At 46.6% G+C, this 22,111-nt stretch overlaps 1 protein-coding gene across 2 annotated transcripts in view; it reads right to left on the bottom strand.

Annotated features, from left to right (window-relative positions):
• LOC132826326 (excitatory amino acid transporter 1-like) overlaps positions 1-15,362 on the bottom strand; it is a 168,272-nt gene extending 152,910 nt beyond the window's left edge. For both annotated transcript variants that reach the window (XM_060842168.1, XM_060842177.1), the window contains exon 1: positions 15,250-15,362. The gene's annotated coding sequence lies outside the window, so the exon portion shown is untranslated. The remainder of the gene's footprint in view (positions 1-15,249) is intronic.
• Between the last annotated feature and the right edge of the window lie 6,749 nt (positions 15,363-22,111).

Here is a 22,111-nt window from a genome sequence, read left to right as displayed (position 1 = left end):
AAGCTTTGGAAAAGGTGCAGACGAGATTTACAGGATGTTGCTTGGTCTGGAGGGAAGGTCTTATGAAGAAAGGCAGAGACTTGGATCTGCTCTTAGTGGAGAGAAGAAGGCTAAGGGGGGATTTGATAGAGACATACAAGATGATCAGAGGATTAGATAGGATAGACAGTGAAAGTCTTTTTCCAAGGATGATGATATCAGTGTGTACAAGAGGGCATAACTACAAATTGAGGGGTGATAGATTTAAGACAACTGTCAGGGGCAGGTTCTTTACCCAGAGAGTAGTAAGGGATGCCCTACTTGCTAACATAGTTAACTCAGCCACATTAGGGATTTAAACAATCCTTGGATAAGCCCATGGATAATGATGGGATAGTATAGCGGGATGAGCTTAGATTACTTCACAGGTCAGCGCAACCTCGAGGGCCTAAGGGCCTGTTCTGCGCTGTATTGGTCTATGTTCTAAATAGCATCACCTCACACTTATCAGGATTAAATTCCATTTGCCCAATTTACCAGCTGATCAATATGGGACTGTATCCTGACACCATCCTCATAATCCCCAATGTCTGTGTTACTTGCAAACTGATTAATTGTACCTTCTACATTCATATCCAAATCATTAATGTACAAACAGAAAAGATTTCAGCACCAATCCCTGTGGTACATTGCTGGTCACAGACTTCCAATCACAAAAGCAATCCTCCAAATCTTTCTTCACCTCCTTTTCACAAGCTCAGTTTGGATCCAGTTTGCCAACTTGTCCTTGACCCCATAGGCTCTTAGTTTGGGACCAACCTTCCATGTATGTAATTGGTCTGCCATCTAAAGTCTCCTGTTTCTGATTGGAAGGGACCTCCATTTGTTTTCACTAATCTTTTTTCTTTATATACCTAAAGACTCAAACCCTCCTGAATAAATCTTTCCTGAACCCTCTTAAGTTTCACAACATCCTTTCTATAGCAGGGAGACTAGAATTCAACACTGTATTCCAAAAGTGGCCTAACCAACGTCCTGTACAGCCGCAACATGACCTCCCAACTCCTGTACTCAATGCACTGACCAATAGAGGAAAGCATATCAAACACCTGCTTCACTATCCTATCCACCTGTGACTCTACTTTCAAGAAACTATGAACCTATACTTTAAGGTCTCTTTGCTCAGCAACACACCTCACACCCTAAGTCCAGTTCAGTTCTGGTCAGTGGTGGAGGATTAAGATATCACGTGGAGTGAATTGAATTGGCTGAAGACTGATATTTGTGATGCTGGGTAACTTTAGAGATAGCTGAGAATGGATCATCCACTCAGCACTTCTCGCTGATGCATGTTGCAAATATTTCTGCACTTTTCTTTTCCACTGGTGTGCTGGGGTGTTTCATCATTGAGGGTGGGGATAATTGTCCACCATCATTCTGAAATAATTCCACAGAGGCTGGTTTCCCATCACCAAGTTCCCCTTTGTTTAAACATGGAGCATCCTTGTCACGATCCACCTCCCTCAGAGCCAGATCTCAGCGAGAACTGAACCCCTAACACTCCTGTTTATACCTGTCAGCCAGGGCTCCCTGACTGAACCAGATTAACAGTCCCAATCTGGGAACTCATATTTTATGAGGTCCACCTGATTGACCTTGTTACAATCTCTACATTTCTCCCCCTTTTCAGTCCGAGGACATAGGCTTTTTTTAAATATGTTACTCAGGGTCAGGTTCCTCCAGTTCTGCCTTTGATTCGGTGTTATGTAATGCACAGCACCTCACCTCTCGAGCCAGGAGTGTCTCGGAAGAAATTACTTCGCTGCTTCAAGTGACAAAGCCATCAAGGTGGCGACATACGCTGTCTCCATCTCAGATCCCGAGGGATCTTCAATGCTTAATGGAAGGAGAGAACTGACGAATTCTGGAACAGTCAGAAAGGCTATTTCGATCCAGGCACATTTTGCTCCCACACCATTTGCGAGTTTACAGCTTTCCTATGGCCCACATGCTTGTTCAGGACCATTGTATCCACCCAAATGTTAGACATCACTGGACCTGACCTTGTGTCAACCATGCCTCTTACCCACGCAGAGCCATTCTCGTGGTTCCTACACCAAGCTTTGTCTGACAAAATAAGCTCTCTCTCTTGCTTCGTGGAGTCATGTGTCTGACATTTCCATTCTTGATGCCGTTTTACCAGCCCCCTCCTCACCCTAGTCCAGGAAGATCAGACCTACCCAGAAGGGAGGTATTCTATCTTTATAGTTGCATGAAGGGTGGTGCTATTATCACATAGGAACTGGAACAGTTTGGAATCTAGTGAAGCTGTAGGCTGTTTCTTTAAGCCTGCCTTAAAAGTTTGCACTGCTCTTTCTGCCAGACCATTGGATGATGGATGGTACGCTGAATACTCTTTGACTTTAGGAAATACTTCAACTTGCTGCTGGTAAACGATGGCCTGCTATCTCTTACCAACACATCCGGGAGTCCGTAAATGGGAAAAGATGCTCACAATTTTTCTATCATCATCCCCGTGTTTGATGAAAGAACGCCATGCATGTCCCCACAATTTTGAGTGGAAGTCCACAATGACTAAGAATGTTGAACCCAGGGGCCAGCATAGTCCCCAGTTTACTTGGCCATTCCCATGAATATGGGGGAGCTGCTGCCAGTAATCCTTGTTCTTGTTGGCTCTCCGGGCAGTGTGCCATGTCTGTATCAAAGCCTGGCCATCAGACATGACTCTTCACTGCTATCTTCATTTTGGAAACCCTGAAATGACTCTGATGGAGTTCAACCGGTATCTGGCAACGATCTTTATTTGGGACAATCTGACTTGCTCCCCACAATAATATGCCATCATCTACTTTGGTCTGAATCCAAAGAGGTTTCAACTCTGGTTGTGATGACCTTTGAAATTCCTCCACCAGCAGCAGCTGTTTCAGTTTTTCCAGGATTGAATCTTTCTGTGTCCAAAGTCTGATATTGTCAACTTTAACTGGAGGTGGGTCCAGAAACCTTAAGACCATTACAGGCTCTTCCAGCGATGGTATCTGCCCATTGGCAGTGGCTCAATGCATCCGCATCTGCTGCTTGGTCTCTCAGATGATGTTCCAATTTGTAATCATATGCACTTAGAAATATAGAAAATAGGAGCAGGAGGAGGCCATCCAGCCCTTTGAGGCAAAAGTGAGCACTGCAAGTGCTGGAGATTAGAGTCAAGATTAGAGTGGTGCTGGAAAAGCACAGCAGGTCAGGCAGCATCTGAGGAGCAGAAAAATCGACATTTCGGGCAAAAGCCCTTCATCAGGAATTCGGCCGTTCAATCCTGCATCACCACTCAATATGGTCACTGGCTGATTATGCAATCTCAGTATCCTGTTCCCACTTTCTCTTCATATCTCTCGATCCCTTTATCCACAAGTGCCACGTCCAGCTCCCTCTTGAATATATCCAATGAACTGGCCCCAACAGCTTCCTGTGGGAGAGAATTCCACAGGTTCCCAATTCTCTGAGTGAAGACATTCTTCCTCATCTCAGTCCTGAATGGCTTGTCCCTTATTCTGAGACTGTGCCACCCCCTAGTTCTGGACTTCCCCAACATCGGGAACATTCTTCCCACATCTTGCCTGTCCAGTCCCATCAGGATTTTATATGTTTTGATAAGATATGCCCACCTCCATCCTCCCATTCTTCTCAATATAGTGAGCACACAAGCCCAGTCGATCCAGCGTTTCCTCATATTATCAGTCCTGCCATCCCGGGAATCAGTCTGGTGAACCTTTGCTGGACTCCCGCATTAGCAAGAACATTCTTTCTTAGACCTGGAGACCAAAAGTGGACGCAATACTCAAGGTGTGGCCTCACCAAGAATTAGTATTAGCATTGGAGCCCATTGCTGTATTTGGCCCGAAGCTATGGGCAGTGCTACCTTGTCCCCTTTAAGTCCTCTTTGTCTTCTCCCAGAGAGGAGTGAATCTGTGGGCTGTGCAGGCTGGGTCTGAGATAGACAGATTTTCAACCAGGAAGGGAATAAAGGGATATGGGGAAAAGGCAGCAAATTGAAATAGAGGACTATCACATCAGCCATGATCTCATTGAATAGTCAATCAGACTCAACGAGTTGGACAGCCTAATTCTGCAGCTAAGTATTATGGTCTTAATAAAGCATTCAATATACTACGCTTTATTAATAAGATTCAAGAACAGAGAGATTGTGCCAAACTTGTGCAAAACAATTGAAGAATTGTGTCCAATTCTCATACACTCACACGCACACCCTCTCACAGACTTAAACCCCTTTACACTCACACTCACACACATTCACACATCCTCTCACAGACAATCATAACCGTTCCCCCCAACAAACACACACACACACACCCACATGCACATGTACACATATATGTTTGTGGGGTGAATGTGTCCTTACAGAATTACATTTTACTTTGTTCAAAAACTGCATGAATCCATGTAAGATTCTGTAAATCCATTTTTTAAGATTAGAATCTGTGTGACCATTGTGGCACATGATTTGGAGATGCCAGTGTTAAAAATCACACAACACCAGGTTATATTCCAACAGATTTATTTGGAAACACTAGCTTTTGGAGCGTGGCTCCTTCATCAGGTGGTTGCCAGGACAATTACCTGATGGACTATAACCTGGTGTTGTGTGATTTTTAACATTTGGCACAGACAGCCACACAGGGAACTAACAGCTTCAATATCTGATCTGGACCGACATAACACCAATTGTTAAAGTGCACTTGAGAATGTAACTTTTAAAAAAGGTTTTTCGATTTACATATGAAAGCACTGAAGCCAACACAGTCATTCTAAAAGATGAGAGACTTAACAAAAAATCCAGAACTTTTTCAAAATATAATTTCAGTTTCATCATACTGTAAACTTTTGCTATAAATTCTTATAATCTTGTATTCCACAACCACCTGACGAAGGAGCAGCGCTCCGAAAGCTAGTGCTTCCAGATAAACCTGTTGGACTATAACTTGGTGTTTTGTGATTTCTAACTTTCCAGGATCTCTATCTGCAATGGACAGTGTCTCAGGGCTCTCTATCTGCAATGGGCAGTGTCTCGGGGGTCTCTATCTGCAATGGACAGTGTCTCGGGGGTCTCTATCTGCAATGGACAGTGTCTCGGGGTCTCTATCTGCAATGGACAGTGTCCCGGGGGTCTCTATCTGCAATGGACAGTGTCTCGGGGTCTCTATCTGCAATGGGCAGCGTCGCAGAGATCTCTATCTGCAATGGACAGTGTCTCGGGGTCTCTACCAGCAATGGACAGTGTCTCAGGAGTCTCTATCTGCAATGGGCAGTGTCTTGGGGTCCCCATCTGCAATGGACAGCATCTCAGGGCTCTCTATCTGCAATGGGCAGTGTCTCGGGGGTCTCTATCTGCAATGGGCAGTATCTCAGGGGTCTCCATCTGCAATGGACAGTGTCTCATGGATCTCTATCTGCAATGGACAGTGTCTCTGTGATTTCTATTTGCAATGGACAGTGTCTCGGGGTCTCTATCTGAAATGGACAGTGTCTCGGGGCTCTCTACCTGCAACGGACAGTGTCTCGGGGGTCTCTATCTACAATGGGCAGTGTCTCAGGGCTCTCTATCTGCAATGGACAGTGTCTCGGGGTCTCTATCTGAAATGGACAGTGTCTCGGGGCTCTCTATCTGCAATGGGTAGTGTCTCGGGGGTCTCTACCTGCAACGGACAGTGTCTCGGGGGTCTCTATCTGCAATGGGCAGTGTCTCAGGGATCTCTATCTGCAATGGACAGTGTCTCAGGGGTCTCTATCTACAATGGACAGTGTCTCGGGGTCTCTATCTGTAATGGACAGTATCTCAGGGGTCTCTATCTGCAATGGATAGTGTCTCAGGGGTCTCTATCTACAATGGACAGTGTCTCAGGGCTCTCTATCTGCAATGGGTAGTGTCTCAGGTATCTCTATCTGCAATGGGCAGTGTCTCGGGGTCTCTATCTGCAATGGGCAGTGTCTCAGGGATCTCTATCTACAATGGACAGTGTCTCAGGGATCTCTATCTACAATGGACAGTGTCTCGGTATCTCTATCTGAAATGGACAGTGTCTCAGGGGACTCTATCTGCATGGACAGCATCTCAGGGATCTCTATCTGTAATGGACAGTGTCTCGGGATCTCTATCTACAATGGACAGTGTCTCACGATCTCTATTTGCAATGGACAGTGTCTCACGATCTCTATCTACAATGGACAGTGTCTCGGGGTCTCTATCTGCAATGACAGTGTCACGGGGTCTCTATCTGCAATGGACAGTATCTCAGGGGTCTCTATCTGCAATGGACAGTGTCTCGGGATCTCTGACTGCAATGGACAGTGTCTCGGGGTCTCTATCTGCAATGGGCAGTGTCTCAGGGTCTCTATCTGCAATGTGCAGTGTCTCAGGGATCTCTATCTGCGATGGACAGTGTCTCGGGGTCTCTATCTGCAATGGGCAGTGTCTTGGGGATCTCTATCTGGAATGGACAGTGTCTCGGGGTCTCTATCTGCAATGGACAGTGTCTCAGGGATCTCTATCTGGAATGGACAGTGTCTCGGGATCTCTATCTGCCTGGCCAGCATCTCAGGGATCTCTAACTGTAATGGACAGTGTCTCGGGGTCTCTACCAGCAATGGACAGTGTCTCAGGAGTCTCTATCTGCAATGGACAGTGTCTTGGGGTCCCCATCTGCAATGGACAGCATCTCAGGGCTCTCTATCTGCAATGGGCAGTGTCTCGGGGTCTCTATCTGCAATGGGCAGTATCTCAGGGGTCTCCATCTGCAATGGACAGTGTCTCATGGATCTCTATCTGCAATGGACAGTGTCTCTGTGATTTCTATTTGCAATGGACAGTGTCTCGGGGTCTCTATCTGAAATGGACAGTGTCTCGGGGCTCTCTACCTGCAACGGACAGTGTCTCGGGGGTCTCTATCTACAATGGGCAGTGTCTCAGGGCTCTCTATCTGCAATGGACACTGTCTCGGGGTCTCTATCTGAAATGGACAGTGTCTCGGGGCTCTCTATCTGCAATGGGTAGTGTCTCGGGGGTCTCTACCTGCAACGGACAGTGTCTCGGGGGTCTCTATCTGCAATGGGCAGTGTCTCAGGGATCTCTATCTGCAATGGACAGTGTCTCAGGGGTCTCTATCTACAATGGACAGTGTCTCGGGGTCTCTATCTGTAATGGACAGTATCTCAGGGGTCTCTATCTGCAATGGATAGTGTCTCAGGGGTCTCTATCTACAATGGACAGTGTCTCAGGGCTCTCTATCTGCAATGGGTAGTGTCTCAGGTATCTCTATCTGCAATGGACAGTGTCTCAGGGATCTCTATCTGCAATGGACAGTGTCTCAGGGATCTCTATCTACAATGGACAGTATCTCAGGGCTCTCTATCTGCAATGGGCAGTGTCTCAGGTATCTCTATCTGCAATGGGCAGTGTCTCGGGGTCTCTATCTGCAATGGGCAGTGTCTCAGGGATCTCTATCTACAATGGACAGTGTCTCAGGGATCTCTATCTGCAATGGACAGTGTCTCAGGGATCTCTATCTACAATGGACAGTGTCTCAGGGCTCTCTATCTGCAATGGGCAGTGTCTCAGGTATCTCTATCTGCAATGGGCAGTGTCTCGGGGTCTCTATCTGCAATGGGCAGTGTCTCAGGGATCTCTATCTACAATGGACAGTGTCTCGGTATCTCTATCTGAAATGGACAGTGTCTCAGGGGACTCTATCTGCATGGACAGCATCTCAGGGATCTCTATCTGTAATGGACAGTGTCTCGGGATCTCTATCTACAATGGACAGTGTCTCACGATCTCTATTTGCAATGGACAGTGTCTCACGATCTCTATCTACAATGGACAGTGTCTCGGGGTCTCTATCTGCAATGACAGTGTCACGGGGTCTCTATCTGCAATGGACAGTATCTCAGGGGTCTCTATCTGCAATGGACAGTGTCTCGGGATCTCTGACTGCAATGGACAGTGTCTCGGGGTCTCTATCTGCAATGGGCAGTGTCTCAGGGTCTCTATCTGCAATGTGCAGTGTCTCAGGGATCTCTATCTGCGATGGACAGTGTCTCGGGGTCTCTATCTGCAATGGGCAGTGTCTTGGGGATCTCTATCTGGAATGGACAGTGTCTCGGGGTCTCTATCTGCAATGGACAGTGTCTCAGGGATCTCTATCTGGAATGGACAGTGTCTCGGGATCTCTATCTGCCTGGCCAGCATCTCAGGGATCTCTAACTGTAATGGACAGTGTCTCGGGATCTCTACCTGCAATGGTCAGTTTCTCGGGATCTCTGACTGCAATGGACAGTGTCTCAGGGGTCTCTATCTGCAATGGACAGTGTCTCAGGGATCTCTATGTGCAATGGACAGTGTCTCCTGGATCTCTATCTGCAATGGACAGTGTCTCAGGGATTTCTATCTGCAATGGACAGTATCTCGGGGTCTCTATCTGCAATGGACAGCATCTCAGGGCTCTCTATCTGCAATGGGCAGTGTCTCAGGGGTCTCTGTCTGCAATGGACAGTGTCTCAGGGGTCTCTATCTGCAATGGACAGTGTCTCAGGGGTCTCTATCTGCAATGGACAGTGTCTCGGGGGTCTCTATCTGCAATGGACAGTGTCTCAGGGGTCTCTATCTGCAATGGACAGTGTCTCAGGGATCTCTGTCTGCAATGGACAGTGTCTCAGGGATCTCCATCTGCAATGGACAGTGTCTAGGGGTTTCTATCTGCAATGGACAGTGTCTCGGGGTCTCTATCTGCAATGGACAGTGTCTCAGGGTCTCTATCTGGAATGGACAGTATCTCAGGGGTCTCTATCTGCAACGGACAATGTCTTGGGGTCTCTATCTGCAATGGACAGTGCCTCAGGGGCTTCTATCTGCAATGGGCAGTGTCTCAGGGGTCTCAATCTGTAATGGACAGTGTCTCAAGGCTTTCTATCTACAATGGGCAGTGTCTCGGGCTCTCTATCTGCAATGGACAGTGTCTCGGGGTCTCTATCTGCAATGTGCAGTGTCTCAGGGATCTCTATCTGCGATGGACAGTGTCTCGGGGGTCTCTATCTGCAATGGACAGTGTCTCGGGGATCTCTATCTGGAATGGACAGTGTCTCGGGGTCTCTATCTGCAATGGACAGTGTCTCGTGATCTCTATCTGCAATGGACAGTGTCTCGGGATCTCTGACTGCAATGGACAGTGTCTCAGGGGTCTCTACCTGCAATGGACAGTGTCTCGGGGTCTCTATCTGGAATGGACAGTATCTCAGGGGTCTCTATCTGCAACGGACAATGTCTTGGGGTCTCTATCTGCAATGGACAGTGCCTCAGGGGCTTCTATCTGCAATGGGCAGTGTCTCAGGGGTCTCAATCTGTAATGGACAGTGTCTCAAGGCTTTCTATCTACAATGGGCAGTGTCTCGGGCTCTCTATCTGCAATGGACAGTGTCTCGGGGTCTCTATCTGCAATGTGCAGTGTCTCAGGGATCTCTATCTGCGATGGACAGTGTCTCGGGGGTCTCTATCTGCAATGGACAGTGTCTCGGGGTCTCTATCTGCAATGGACAGTGTCTCGGGGATCTCTATCTGGAATGGACAGTGTCTCGGGGTCTCTATCTGCAATGGACAGTGTCTCGTGATCTCTATCTACAATGGACAGTGTCTCAGGGGTCTCTATCTGCAATGGACAGTGTCTCGGGATCTCTGACTGCAATGGACAGTGTCTCAGGGGTCTCTACCTGCAATGGACAGTGTCTCGGGGTCTCTATCTGCAATGGGCAGTGTCTCGGGGTCTCTATCTGCAATGTGCAGTGTCTCGGGGATCTCTATCTGCGATGGACAGTGTCTCGGGGTCTCTATCTGCAATGGACAGTGTCTCAGGGATCTCTATCTGGAATGGACAGTGTCTCGGGATCTCTATCTGCCTGGCCAGCATCTCAGGGATCTCTAACTGTGATGGACAGTGTCTCGGGATCTCTACCTGCAATGGTCAGTGTCTCGGGATCTCTGACTGCAATGGACAGTGTCTCAGGGGTCTCTATCTGCAATGGACAGTATCTCGGGGTCTCTATCTGCAATGGACAGCATCTCAGGGCTCTCTATCTGCAATGGGCAGTGTCTCGGGGTCTCTGTCTGCAATGGACAGTGTCTCAGGGGTCTCTATCTGCAATGGACAGTGTCTCAGGGGTCTCTGTCTGCAATGGACAATGTCTCAGGGATCTCTATCTGCAATGGACAGTGTCTCGAGAGTCTCTATCTGCAATGGACAGTGTCGCACGATCTCTATCTACAATGGACAGTGTCTCGGGGTCTCTAACTGCAATGGACAGTGTCTCAGGGGGTCTCTATATGCAATGGACCGTATCTCAGGGGTCTCTATCTGCAATGGACAGTGTCTCAGGGATCTCTATCCGGAATGGACAGTGTCTCGGGATCTCTATCTGAAATGGACAGTGTCTCAGGGGACTCTATCTGCAATGGACAGCATCTCAGGGATCTCTATCTGTAATGGACAGTGTCTCGGGATCTCTGTCTACAATGGACAGTGTCTCAGGGGTCTCTATCTACAAAGGACAGTGTCTCACGATCTCTATTCGCAATGGACAGTGTCTCACGATCTCTATCTACAATGGACAGCGTCTCGGGGATCTCTATCTACAATGGACAGTGTCTCAGGGGTCTCTATCTGCAATGGACAATGTCTCAGGGATCTCTATCTGCAATGGACAGTGTCTCAGGGGTCTCTATCTGCAATGGACAGGGTCTCGGGATCTCTGTCTGCAATGGACAGTGTCTCAGGGATCTCTATCTGCAATGGACAGTGTCTCGGGATCTCTGTCTGCAATGGGTAGTGTCTCAGGGATGTCTATGTGCAATGGGTAGTCTCTCGGGGGTCTCTATCTGCAATGGACAGTGTCTCAGGGATCTCTATCTGCAATGGACAGTGTCTCAGGGGTCTCTATCTGCAATGGGCAGTGTCTCAGGGATCTCTATCTGCAATGGACGGTGTCTCAGGGGTCTCTATCTGCCATGGGCAGTGTCTCAGGGATCTCTATCTGCAATGGACAGTATCTCGGGGTCTCTATCTGCAATGGACGGTGTCTCACGGTCTCTATCTGCAATGGGCAGTGTCTCAGGGATCTCTATCTGCAAAGGACAGTATCTTGGGGTTTCCATCTGCAGTGGGCACTGCCTCGGGATCTCCATCTACAAAGGGCAGTGTCTCTGTGATCTCTACGTGCAGTGGACAGTTTCTTGGGAATCTCCTGATGAAGGGCTTTTGACCAAAACATCCATTCTTCTGTTCTTTGGATACTCCCTGACCGGCTTTTCCAGCACCACATCTTCATCTCTATCTGCAATGGACAGTGTCTCAGGATCACTGTCTGCGGTGGACAGTGTCTTTTGGTCTTGTCTGCAATGGGCAGTGTCTCAGGGGTCTCTATCTGAACTGTGCAGTATATCAGGGTTGCTATCTGCGATGGACAGTATCTCAGGGATCTCTATCTGCAATGGACAGTATTTTGGGGTTTCCATCAGGAATGGGCAGTGTCTCCAGGATCTCTATCGCAATGGACAGATTCCCAAGGTCTCTATCTGCATTGGGCAGTGTCTCAGTTGTCTCTATCTGAAATGGACAGTGTCTCGGTGTGTCTATCTACAATGGACAGTGTCTCGGGGGTCTCTATCTGCAATGGACAGTGTCTCCCGGATCTCTATCTGCAATGGACAGTGTCTCAGGGGTGTCTATCTGCAATGGACAGTGTCTCCCGGATCTCTATCTGCAATGGACAGTGTCTCAGGGGTGTCTATCTATAATGGGCAGTGTCTCAGGGTTCTCGATCTGCAATGGGCAGTGTCTTGGGATCTCTAGCTGCAATGGACAGTGTCTCAAGGATCTATATCTGCAATGGACACTATCTCGGGAATCTTGGAATCTGCCTGACCGGCTGTGCTTTTCCAGCACCACACTCATAATCTCTATCTGCAGTGCACAGTATCTCAGGTGTGCCTATCTGCAATGGACAGTGTCTCGGGGGTCTCTATCTGCAATGGACAGTGTCTCGGGGGTCTCTATCTGCAATGGACAGTGTCTCGGGGTCTCTATCTGCAATGGGCAGTGTCTCAGGGTCTCTATCTGCAATGTGCAGTGTCTCAGGGATCTCTATCTGCGATGGACAGTGTCTCGGGGGTCTCTATCTGCAATGGACAGTGTCTCGGGGTCTCTATCTGCAATGGACAGTGTCTCGGGGATCTCTATCTGGAATGGACAGTGTCTCGGGGTCTCTATCTGCAATGGACAGTGTCTCGTGATCTCTATCTACAATGGACAGTGTCTCAGGGGTCTCTATCTGCAATGGACAGTGTCTCGGGATCTCTGACTGCAATGGACAGTGTCTCAGGGGTCTCTACCTGCAATGGACAGTGTCTCGGGGTCTCTATCTGCAATGGGCAGTGTCTCGGGGTCTCTATCTGCAATGTGCAGTGTCTCGGGGATCTCTATCTGCGATGGACAGTGTCTCGGGGTCTCTATCTGCAATGTGCAGTGTCTCGGGGATCTCTATCTGGAATGGACAGTGTCTCGGGGTCTCTATCTGCAATGGACAGTGTCTCAGGGATCTCTATCTGGAATGGACAGTGTCTCGGGATCTCTATCTGCCTGGCCAGCATCTCAGGGATCTCTAACTGTGATGGACAGTGTCTCGGGATCTCTACCTGCAATGGTCAGTGTCTCGGGATCTCTGACTGCAATGGACAGTGTCTCAGGGGTCTCTATCTGCAATGGACAGTGTCTCAGGGATTTCTATCTGCAATGGACAGTATCTCGGGGTCTCTATCTGCAATGGACAGCATCTCAGGGCTCTCTATCTGCAATGGGCAGTGTCTCGGGGTCTCTGTCTGCAATGGACAGTGTCTCAGGGGTCTCTATCTGCAATGGACAGTGTCTCAGGGGTCTCTGTCTGCAATGGACAATGTCTCAGGGATCTCTATCTGCAATGGACAGTGTCTCGAGAGTCTCTATCTGCAATGGACAGTGTCGCACGATCTCTATCTACAATGGACAGTGTCTCGGGGTCTCTAACTGCAATGGACAGTGTCTCAGGGGGTCTCTATATGCAATGGACCGTATCTCAGGGGTCTCTATCTGCAATGGACAGTGTCTCAGGGATCTCTATCCGGAATGGACAGTGTCTCGGGATCTCTATCTGAAATGGACAGTGTCTCAGGGGACTCTATCTGCAATGGACAGCATCTCAGGGATCTCTATCTGTAATGGACAGTGTCTCGGGATCTCTGTCTACAATGGACAGTGTCTCAGGGGTCTCTATCTACAAAGGACAGTGTCTCACGATCTCTATTCGCAATGGACAGTGTCTCACGATCTCTATCTACAATGGACAGCGTCTCGGGGATCTCTATCTACAATGGACAGTGTCTCAGGGGTCTCTATCTGCAATGGACAATGTCTCAGGGATCTCTATCTGCAATGGACAGTGTCTCAGGGGTCTCTATCTGCAATGGACAGGGTCTCGGGATCTCTGTCTGCAATGGACAGTGTCTCAGGGATCTCTATCTGCAATGGACAGTGTCTCGGGATCTCTGTCTGCAATGGGTAGTGTCTCAGGGATGTCTATGTGCAATGGGTAGTCTCTCGGGGGTCTCTATCTGCAATGGACAGTGTCTCAGGGATCTCTATCTGCAATGGACAGTGTCTCAGGGGTCTCTATCTGCAATGGGCAGTGTCTCAGGGATCTCTATCTGCAATGGACGGTGTCTCAGGGGTCTCTATCTGCCATGGGCAGTGTCTCAGGGATCTCTATCTGCAATGGACAGTATCTCGGGGTCTCTATCTGCAATGGACGGTGTCTCACGGTCTCTATCTGCAATGGGCAGTGTCTCAGGGATCTCTATCTGCAAAGGACAGTATCTTGGGGTTTCCATCTGCAGTGGGCACTGCCTCGGGATCTCCATCTACAAAGGGCAGTGTCTCTGTGATCTCTACGTGCAGTGGACAGTGTCTTGGGAATCTCCTGATGAAGGGCTTTTGACCAAAACATCCATTCTTCTGTTCTTTGGATACTCCCTGACCGGCTTTTCCAGCACCACATCTTCATCTCTATCTGCAATGGACAGTGTCTCAGGATCACTGTCTGCGGTGGACAGTGTCTTTTGGTCTTGTCTGCAATGGGCAGTGTCTCAGGGGTCTCTATCTGAACTGTGCAGTATATCAGGGTTGCTATCTGCGATGGACAGTATCTCAGGGATCTCTATCTGCAATGGACAGTATTTTGGGGTTTCCATCAGGAATGGGCAGTGTCTCCAGGATCTCTATCGCAATGGACAGATTCCCAAGGTCTCTATCTGCATTGGGCAGTGTCTCAGTTGTCTCTATCTGAAATGGACAGTGTCTCGGTGTGTCTATCTACAATGGACAGTGTCTCGGGGGTCTCTATCTGCAATGGACAGTGTCTCCCGGATCTCTATCTGCAATGGACAGTGTCTCAGGGGTGTCTATCTGCAATGGACAGTGTCTCCCGGATCTCTATCTGCAATGGACAGTGTCTCAGGGATCTCTATCTGCAATGGACAGTGTCTCAGGGGTCTCTATCTGCAATGGACAGTGTCTCAGGGGTGTCTATCTGCAATGGACAGTGTCTCAGGGGTGTCTATCTATAATGGGCAGTGTCTCAGGGTTCTCGATCTGCAATGGGCAGTGTCTTGGGATCTCTAGCTGCAATGGACAGTGTCTCAAGGATCTATATCTGCAATGGACACTATCTCGGGAATCTTGGAATCTGCCTGACCGGCTGTGCTTTTCCAGCACCACACTCATAATCTCTATCTGCAGTGCACAGTATCTCAGGTGTGCCTATCTGCAATGGACAGTGTCTCGGGGGTCTCTATCTGCAATGGACAGTGTCTCGGGGGTCTCTATCTGCAATGGACAGTGTCTCGGGGTCTCTATCTGCAATGGGCAGTGTCTCAGGGGTCTCTATCTGCAATGGACAATGTTTCAGGGGTGTCTATCTGCAATGGGCAGTGTTCCAGGGTCTCCATCTGCAATGGACAATGTTTCAGGGGTGTCTATCTGCTGTGGATAGTATCCCAGGCTGTCCATCTGCAATCTCAAAATAATTCTAATGACTGGATACACAACCTTTTAAATATTCTAATAGCTTTTTAACTCTTTCGGATAAACTTAATACAGGACTTACCAAAAGTATCACGTGAGGAAAACTCCAGGTCAGTTGTAATCCTGATGCTGGTTCGCACTGGTGCTGCAGCCAGGCTACTTCAGGACGCTCTCGCTACCAAGCCCTGACTGTGTTGTCAGCATCGACTTCCTGAACAAGGAGCAGTGTTCAGAGCCCTGGGGAGGAGACTGAGCTTGGTCATCATCGTTCTGAACAGGAAAGACAGGCTGAGCAGGAACCAGATTCATGTGGTGAGAAATTACATGCAGATTCAGAGAGTGAAATAAATTCAGACACTGGACAAATTTTGCTTTTGCTTGTGTGTTTGGAAGTAGCAACAAGAATAAAGTTAGAGAGTAGGGATCTGAGTCACCACGTCAACCAAATCTTGCCAGTTGTTGTTTTCATTCATTCATGGGATGTAGGTGTTCGGAAGGATCAGTATTTATTACCCATCCCCAATTGCTTTTGATCTGAGTTGCTTACTTGGCTATTTCAGAGGGCTGTTAAGAGTTAACCATATAACTGTGGTTCTGGAGTCACATATGGGCCAGCAAGGTAAGGATGGTAGATTTTCTTGTCTAAAGGACATGGGAGAATTGGATGTGTTTTTGGTTTAATAGTTTTTTTAAAATTTAGTCATGGGGTGTGGGCATCTATGGCTGGGACAGCATTTATTGCCTGTCTCTAGTTGAGAAAGTGTTGGTAAGATACCTTCTCAAACAACTACAACCCACAATGCCCTTAAGGGAGGGAATTCCAGGATTTTGACCGAGTGACGCCGAAGGAACGGTGATATATTTTCAAGTAAGGATGGGGAGTGGCTTTGTGAGGGGGATCTTGCAGGGGGTGGAGTTCCCATGTATCTGCTGCCCTTGTCCTCAACATGGAACTGGGAATGAGTTTAGAAGGTGATGTAACTTAGGAAAAAAGTGGATTTCACAACCATAATTGGAATGTATTGCAATGTAAGGAGCCTGAGGAATATAGTAAATGATCTGAGGGCACAATCAACACATGGAAGTAAGATATCATTATGAGACCTGGCTGAAAGATGGGCAGACTAATTCACAATATTGATCAAGGAATCAATTATAGCAGTGAGGAGGGATGGTATCTTGATGCAATCATCAAATGAGGCCATGTGGGTAGAAATAAAAAGCACATAAGGCACAAACGTGTGTTGGGTGTGTACTACAGACATCTCAAACAGTCTGCAAGAGACAGAGCATCATAGATGTATTCACACAGATGTAATCAAATTTCAGAAAACTTTATGAATAATAAAGTACTAGTAGCTTGGGATTATAACATCCAAATATTAACTAAGATAGTTTGAATGTGTAGTGTAGGGGTGGGGGACATTCTTAAATTGCATCCAGGAGAACATTTTTAGCTAGTACATAGAAAGCACAACAAGGGAGGAGACCATTCTGCACATAATGTTTGAAAATGAGCCCAGGTAGGTGGGAGTATTGGTGATAAATTCTCACCAGCCAGCAATGCCCATATCCCATGAGTGAAAAGAAAAAATATCAGGAGGGGAGCATTTTGGAGATAGTCCAAAAGGTATACAAGATAATGAGAGGCATAGATAGAGTCGATAGCCAGAGACTATTTCCCAGGGCAGAAATGACTAACACAAGGGGTCATAGTTTTAAGCTGGTTGGAGGAAAGTATAGAGGGGATGTCAGAGGCAGGTTCTTTACACAGAGAGTTGTGAGAGCATGGAATGCGTTGCCAGCAGCAGTTGTGGAGGCAGGGTCATTGGGGGCATTTAAGAGACTCCTGGACATGCATATGGTCACAGAAATTTGAGGGTGCATACCTGAGGATCAGTGGTCGGCACAACATCGTGGGCTGAAGGGCCTGTTCTGTGCTGTACTGTTCTATGTTCGTGTTCTATGTTCGATAGTCCCAGTACTCAATTAGATTTAGGATCGTTATGGTAAAGGATAGGGATGGACGAGGAGTAAAAATCCTCAACTGGGGAAAGGCTGATTTTATAAGTAAAAGGTACAATTGAGCCCAAAGAGACGGCAGCTATCTGCAGAGAGCATTCACAGAGGAAATAGGAGAGGGAAAGTATGATCCCATACAGAAAAAATAGTCAGACCAAGAACATAGAATTCTAGATGTAAGGGTAAATAAAGGTGAGGGTGTAAGGGTATATAAAGGTGAGAATGTAAGGGTATATAAAGGTGAGGGTGTAAGGGTATATAAAGGTAACATTGTAAGAGTATATACTGGTGAGGGTGTAAGGGTATGTAAAGGTGAGGGTGTAAGGGTATATAAAGGTGAGGGTGTAAGGGTATATAAAGGTGAGGGTGTACGGGTGCATAAAGGTGAAGGTGTAAGGGTATATAAAGGTGAAGGTGTAAGGGTATATAAAGGTGAGGGTGTAAGGGTATATAAAGGTGAGGGTGTACGGGTATATAAAGGTGAGGGTGTAAGGGTATATAAAGGTAACAGTGTAAGAGTATATACTGGTGAGGGTGTAAGGGTATATAAAGGTAAGGGTGTAAGGGTATATACTGGTGAGGGTGTAAGAGTATATAAAGGTGAGGGTGTAAGGGTACATACTGGTCAGGGTGTAAGGGTATATAAAGGTAAGGGTATAACGTTATATAAAGGTGAGGGTGTAAGGGTATATAAAGGTAAGGGTGTAAGGGTATATACTGGTGAGGGTGTAAGGGTATATAAAGGTAAGGGTGTAAGGGTATATACTGGTGAGGGTGTAAGAGTATATAAAGGTGAGGGTGTAAGGGTACATACTGGTCAGGGTGTAAGGGTATATAAAGGTAAGGGTATAACGTTATATAAAGGTGAGGGTGTAAGGGTATATAAAGGTAAGGGTGTAAGGGTATATACTGGTGAGGGTGTAAGGGTATATAAAGGTAAGGGTGTAAGGGTATATACTGGTGAGGGAGTAAGGGTATATAAAGGTAAGGGTATAACGTTATATAGTGGTGAGGGTGTAAAGGTATATAAAGGTAAGGGTGTAAGGGTATATAGTGGTGAGGGTGTAAGGGTATATAAAGATAAGGGTGTAAGGGTATATAGTGTGAGGGTGTAAGGGTATATAAAGGTAAGGGTGTAAGGGTGCAAGGATATATACTTGTATGGGTGTAAGGGTATATAAAGGTGAGGGTGTAAGGGTATATACTGGTGAGGGTGTAAGTGTATATAAAGGTGAGAATGTAAAGGTATATAAACGTGAGGGTGTAAGGGTATATACTGGTGAGGGTGTAAGTGTATATAAAGGTGAGAATGTAAAGGTATATAAACGTGAGGGTGTAAGGGTATATATTGGTGAGGGTGTAAGGGTATATAAAGGTAAGGGTATAAGGTTATATAAAGGTGAGGGTGTAAGGCTATATAAAGGTGAGAGTGTAAGGGTATATAAAGGTAAGAGTGTAAGGGTATATACTGGTGAGGGTATAAGGATTCATACTGGTGAGGGTGTAAGGGTATATAAAGGTAAGGGTATAAGGTTATATAAAGGTGAGGGTGTAAGGGTATATAAAGGTAAGGGTGTAAGGGTGCAAGGATATATACTGGTAAGGGTGTGAGGGTATATAAAGATGAGGGTGTAAGGGTATATACTGGTAAGGGTGTAAGTGCATATAAAGGTAAGGGTGTAAGGGTATACACTGGTGAGGGAGTAAGGGTATATAAAGGTGAGGGTGTAAGGCTATATAAAGGTGAGGGTGTAAGGGTATATACTGGTGAGGGTGTAAGTGCATATAAAGGTAAGGGTGTAAGGGTATACACTGGTGAGGGAGTAAGGGTATATAAAGGTGAGGGTGTAAGGGTATATACTGGTAAGGGTGTAAGTGCATATAAAGGTAATGGTGTAAGGGTATACACTGGTGAGGGAGTAAGGGTATATAAAGGTGAGGGTGTAAGACTATATAAAGGTGAGGGTGTAAGGGTATATACTGGTGAGGGTGTAAGGTTAGAGAAAGGTGAGGACAAAGTGAGGTCTGCAGATGCTGGAGATCAGAGCTGAAAATGTATTGCTGGAAAAGCGCAGCAGGTCAGGCAGCATCCAAGGAACAGGAGATTCGACGTTTCGGGCATAAGCCCTTCTTCAGGAATGAGGGGTCTCACTCCTGAAGAAGGGCTTATGCCTGAAACGTCGAATCTCCTGTGCCTTGGATGCTGCCTGACCTGCTGCGCTTCTCCAGCAACACATTTTCAGCTATAGAAAGGTGAGGGTGTAAGGGAGTATACTGGTGAGGGTGTAAGGGGATATAAAGATGAGGGTGAAAGGGTATATAAAGGTGAGGGTGTAAGGTTATATACTGGTGAGGGTGTAAGGGTGTATACTGGTGAGGGTGTAAGGGTATATAAAGGTAAGGGTGTAAGGGTATATACTGGTAAGGGTGTAAGAGTATATAAAGGTAAGGGTGTTAGGGTATATGAAGGTGAGGGTGTAAGGGCATATATTGGTGAGTGTGTAGGGGTATATAAAGGTGAGGGTGTAAGGGTGTATAAAGATGAGGGTGTAAGGGTATTTACTGGTGAGGGTGTAAGTGTATATAAAGGTGAGGGTATAAGGTTATATACTGGTGAGGGTGTAAGGGTATATAAAGATGAGGGTGTAAGGGTATATACCAGGGAGAGTGTAAGGGTATATAAAGGTAAGGGTGTTAGGGTATATGAAGGTGAGGGTGTAAAGGTATATACTGGTGAGGGTGTAAGGGTATATAAAGGTGAGTGTGTAAGCGTATATAAAAGTAAGAGTGTTAGGGTATATATTGGTGAGGTTGTAAGGGTATATAAAGGTGAGGGTGTAAGGGTATACACTGGTGAAGGTGTAAGGGCATATACTGGTGAGGGTGTAAGGGTATATAAAGGTAAGGGTGTAAGGGTATATAAAGGTAAGGGTGTAAGGGTATATGAAGGTGAGGGTGTAAGGGTATATACTGGGGAGAGTGTAAGGGTATATAAAGGTAAGCGTGTAAGGGTATATGAAGGTGAGGGTGTAAGGGTATATACTGGTGAGGATGTAGGGGTATATAAAGGTGAGGGTGTAAGGGTGTATAAAGATGAGGGTGTAAGGGTATTTACTGGTGAGGGTGTAAGGGTATATGAAGGTGAGGGTGTAAGGGTATATACTGGGGAGAGTGTAAGGGTATATAAAGGTAAGCGTGTAAGGGTATATGAAGGTGAGGGTGTAAGGGTATATACTGGTGAGGATGTAGGGGTATATAAAGGTGAGGGTGTAAGGGTGTATAAAGATGAGGGTGTAAGGGTATTTACTGGTGAGGGTGTAAGTGTATATAAAGGTGAGTGTGTAAGCGTATATAAAAGTAAGAGTGTTAGGGTATATATTGGTGAGGTTGTAAGGGTATATAAAGGTGAGGGTGTAAGGGTATACACTGGTGAAGGTGTAAGGGTATATACTGGTGAGGGTGTAAGGGTATATAAAGATGAGGGTGTAAGGGTATGTAAAGGTAAGGGTGTAAGGGTATATAAAGGTAAGGGTGTAAGGGTATATGAAGGTGAGCGTGTAAGGGTATATACTGGTGAGGATGTAGGGGTATATAAAGGTGAGGGTGTAAGGGTGTATAAAGATGAGGGTGTAAGGGTATTTACTGGTGAGGGTGTAAGTGTATATAAAGGTGAGGGTGTAAGCGTATATAAAAGTAAGGGTGTTAGGGTATATATTGGTGAGAACATCGAACATAGAACATAGAAAGATATAGCGCAGTACAGGCCCTTCGGCCCTCGATGTTGCGCCGACCGAATCCTACCCTACACTAGCCCAATAACTTCCAAATGCCTATCCAATGCCTGCTTAAATGACCATAAAGAGGGAGAGTCCACCACTGCTACTAGCAGGGCATTCCATGAACTCACAACCCGCTGTGTAAAGAATCTACCCCTAACATCTGTCCTATACCTACCACCCCTTAATTTAAAGCTGTGTCCCCTAGTAACACCTGACTCCATTAGCGGTAAAAGGTTCTCAGTGTCGACCCTATCTAAACCCCTAATCATCTGAGGTTGTAAGGGTATATAAAGGTGAGGGTGTAAGGGTATACACTGGTGAAGGTGTAAGGGTATATACTGGTGTGGATGTAAGGGTATACAACGGTGAGGGTGTAAGGGTATATACTGGTGATGGTGTAAGGGTAAATAAAGGTGAGGGTGTAAGGTGTATACTGGTGAGGGTGTAAGTGTATATAAAGGTGAGGGTGTAAATGTATACAAAGGTGAGGGTGTAAGGGTATATAAAGGTGAGGGTGGAAGGGTATATACTGGGGAGAGTGTAAGGGTATATAAAGCTGAGGGTGTAAGTGTATACACTGGTGAGGGTGTAAGGGTATATACTGGTGAGGGTGTAAGGGTATACAAAGGTAAGGGTATAAAGGTATATAAAGGGTTTTCGCTAAACCTACCAACCAAGGACTTTTCATGTCCCCTCCTTGCTGCTCTTGTCCCCTCTCTAAGGGTTTATTGGGATATACTGGTGAGGGTGTAAGGGTATATACTAGTGAGTGTGTAAGGGTATATAAACGTGAGGGTGTAAGGGTATATACTGGTGAGGGTGTAAGGGTGTATACTAGGGAGAGTGTAAGGGTATATAAAGGTGAGGGTATAAGGGTATATACTGGTGAGGGTATAAGGGTATGTACTGGTGAGGGTGTAAGGGTATATGAAGGTGAGGGTGTAAGTGTATATAAAGGTGAGGGTGTAAGCGTATATAAAATTAAGGGTGTTCGGGTATATACTGGTGAGAGTGTAAGGGTAAATAAAGGTAAGTGTGTAAGGGTGTATACTGGTGAGATTGCAAGGGGATATAAAGGTGAGGGTGAAAGGGTATATACTGGTGAGGGTGTATGGGTATATAAAGGTAAGGGTGTAAGGGTAT

Source organism: Hemiscyllium ocellatum, chromosome 2 (genome assembly GCF_020745735.1).
Source record: "Hemiscyllium ocellatum isolate sHemOce1 chromosome 2, sHemOce1.pat.X.cur, whole genome shotgun sequence".
NCBI lineage: Eukaryota > Metazoa > Chordata > Chondrichthyes > Orectolobiformes > Hemiscylliidae > Hemiscyllium > Hemiscyllium ocellatum.
Note: the sequence above shows the minus strand (reverse complement) of the source record. Positions and strands in the feature narration are given on the sequence as shown.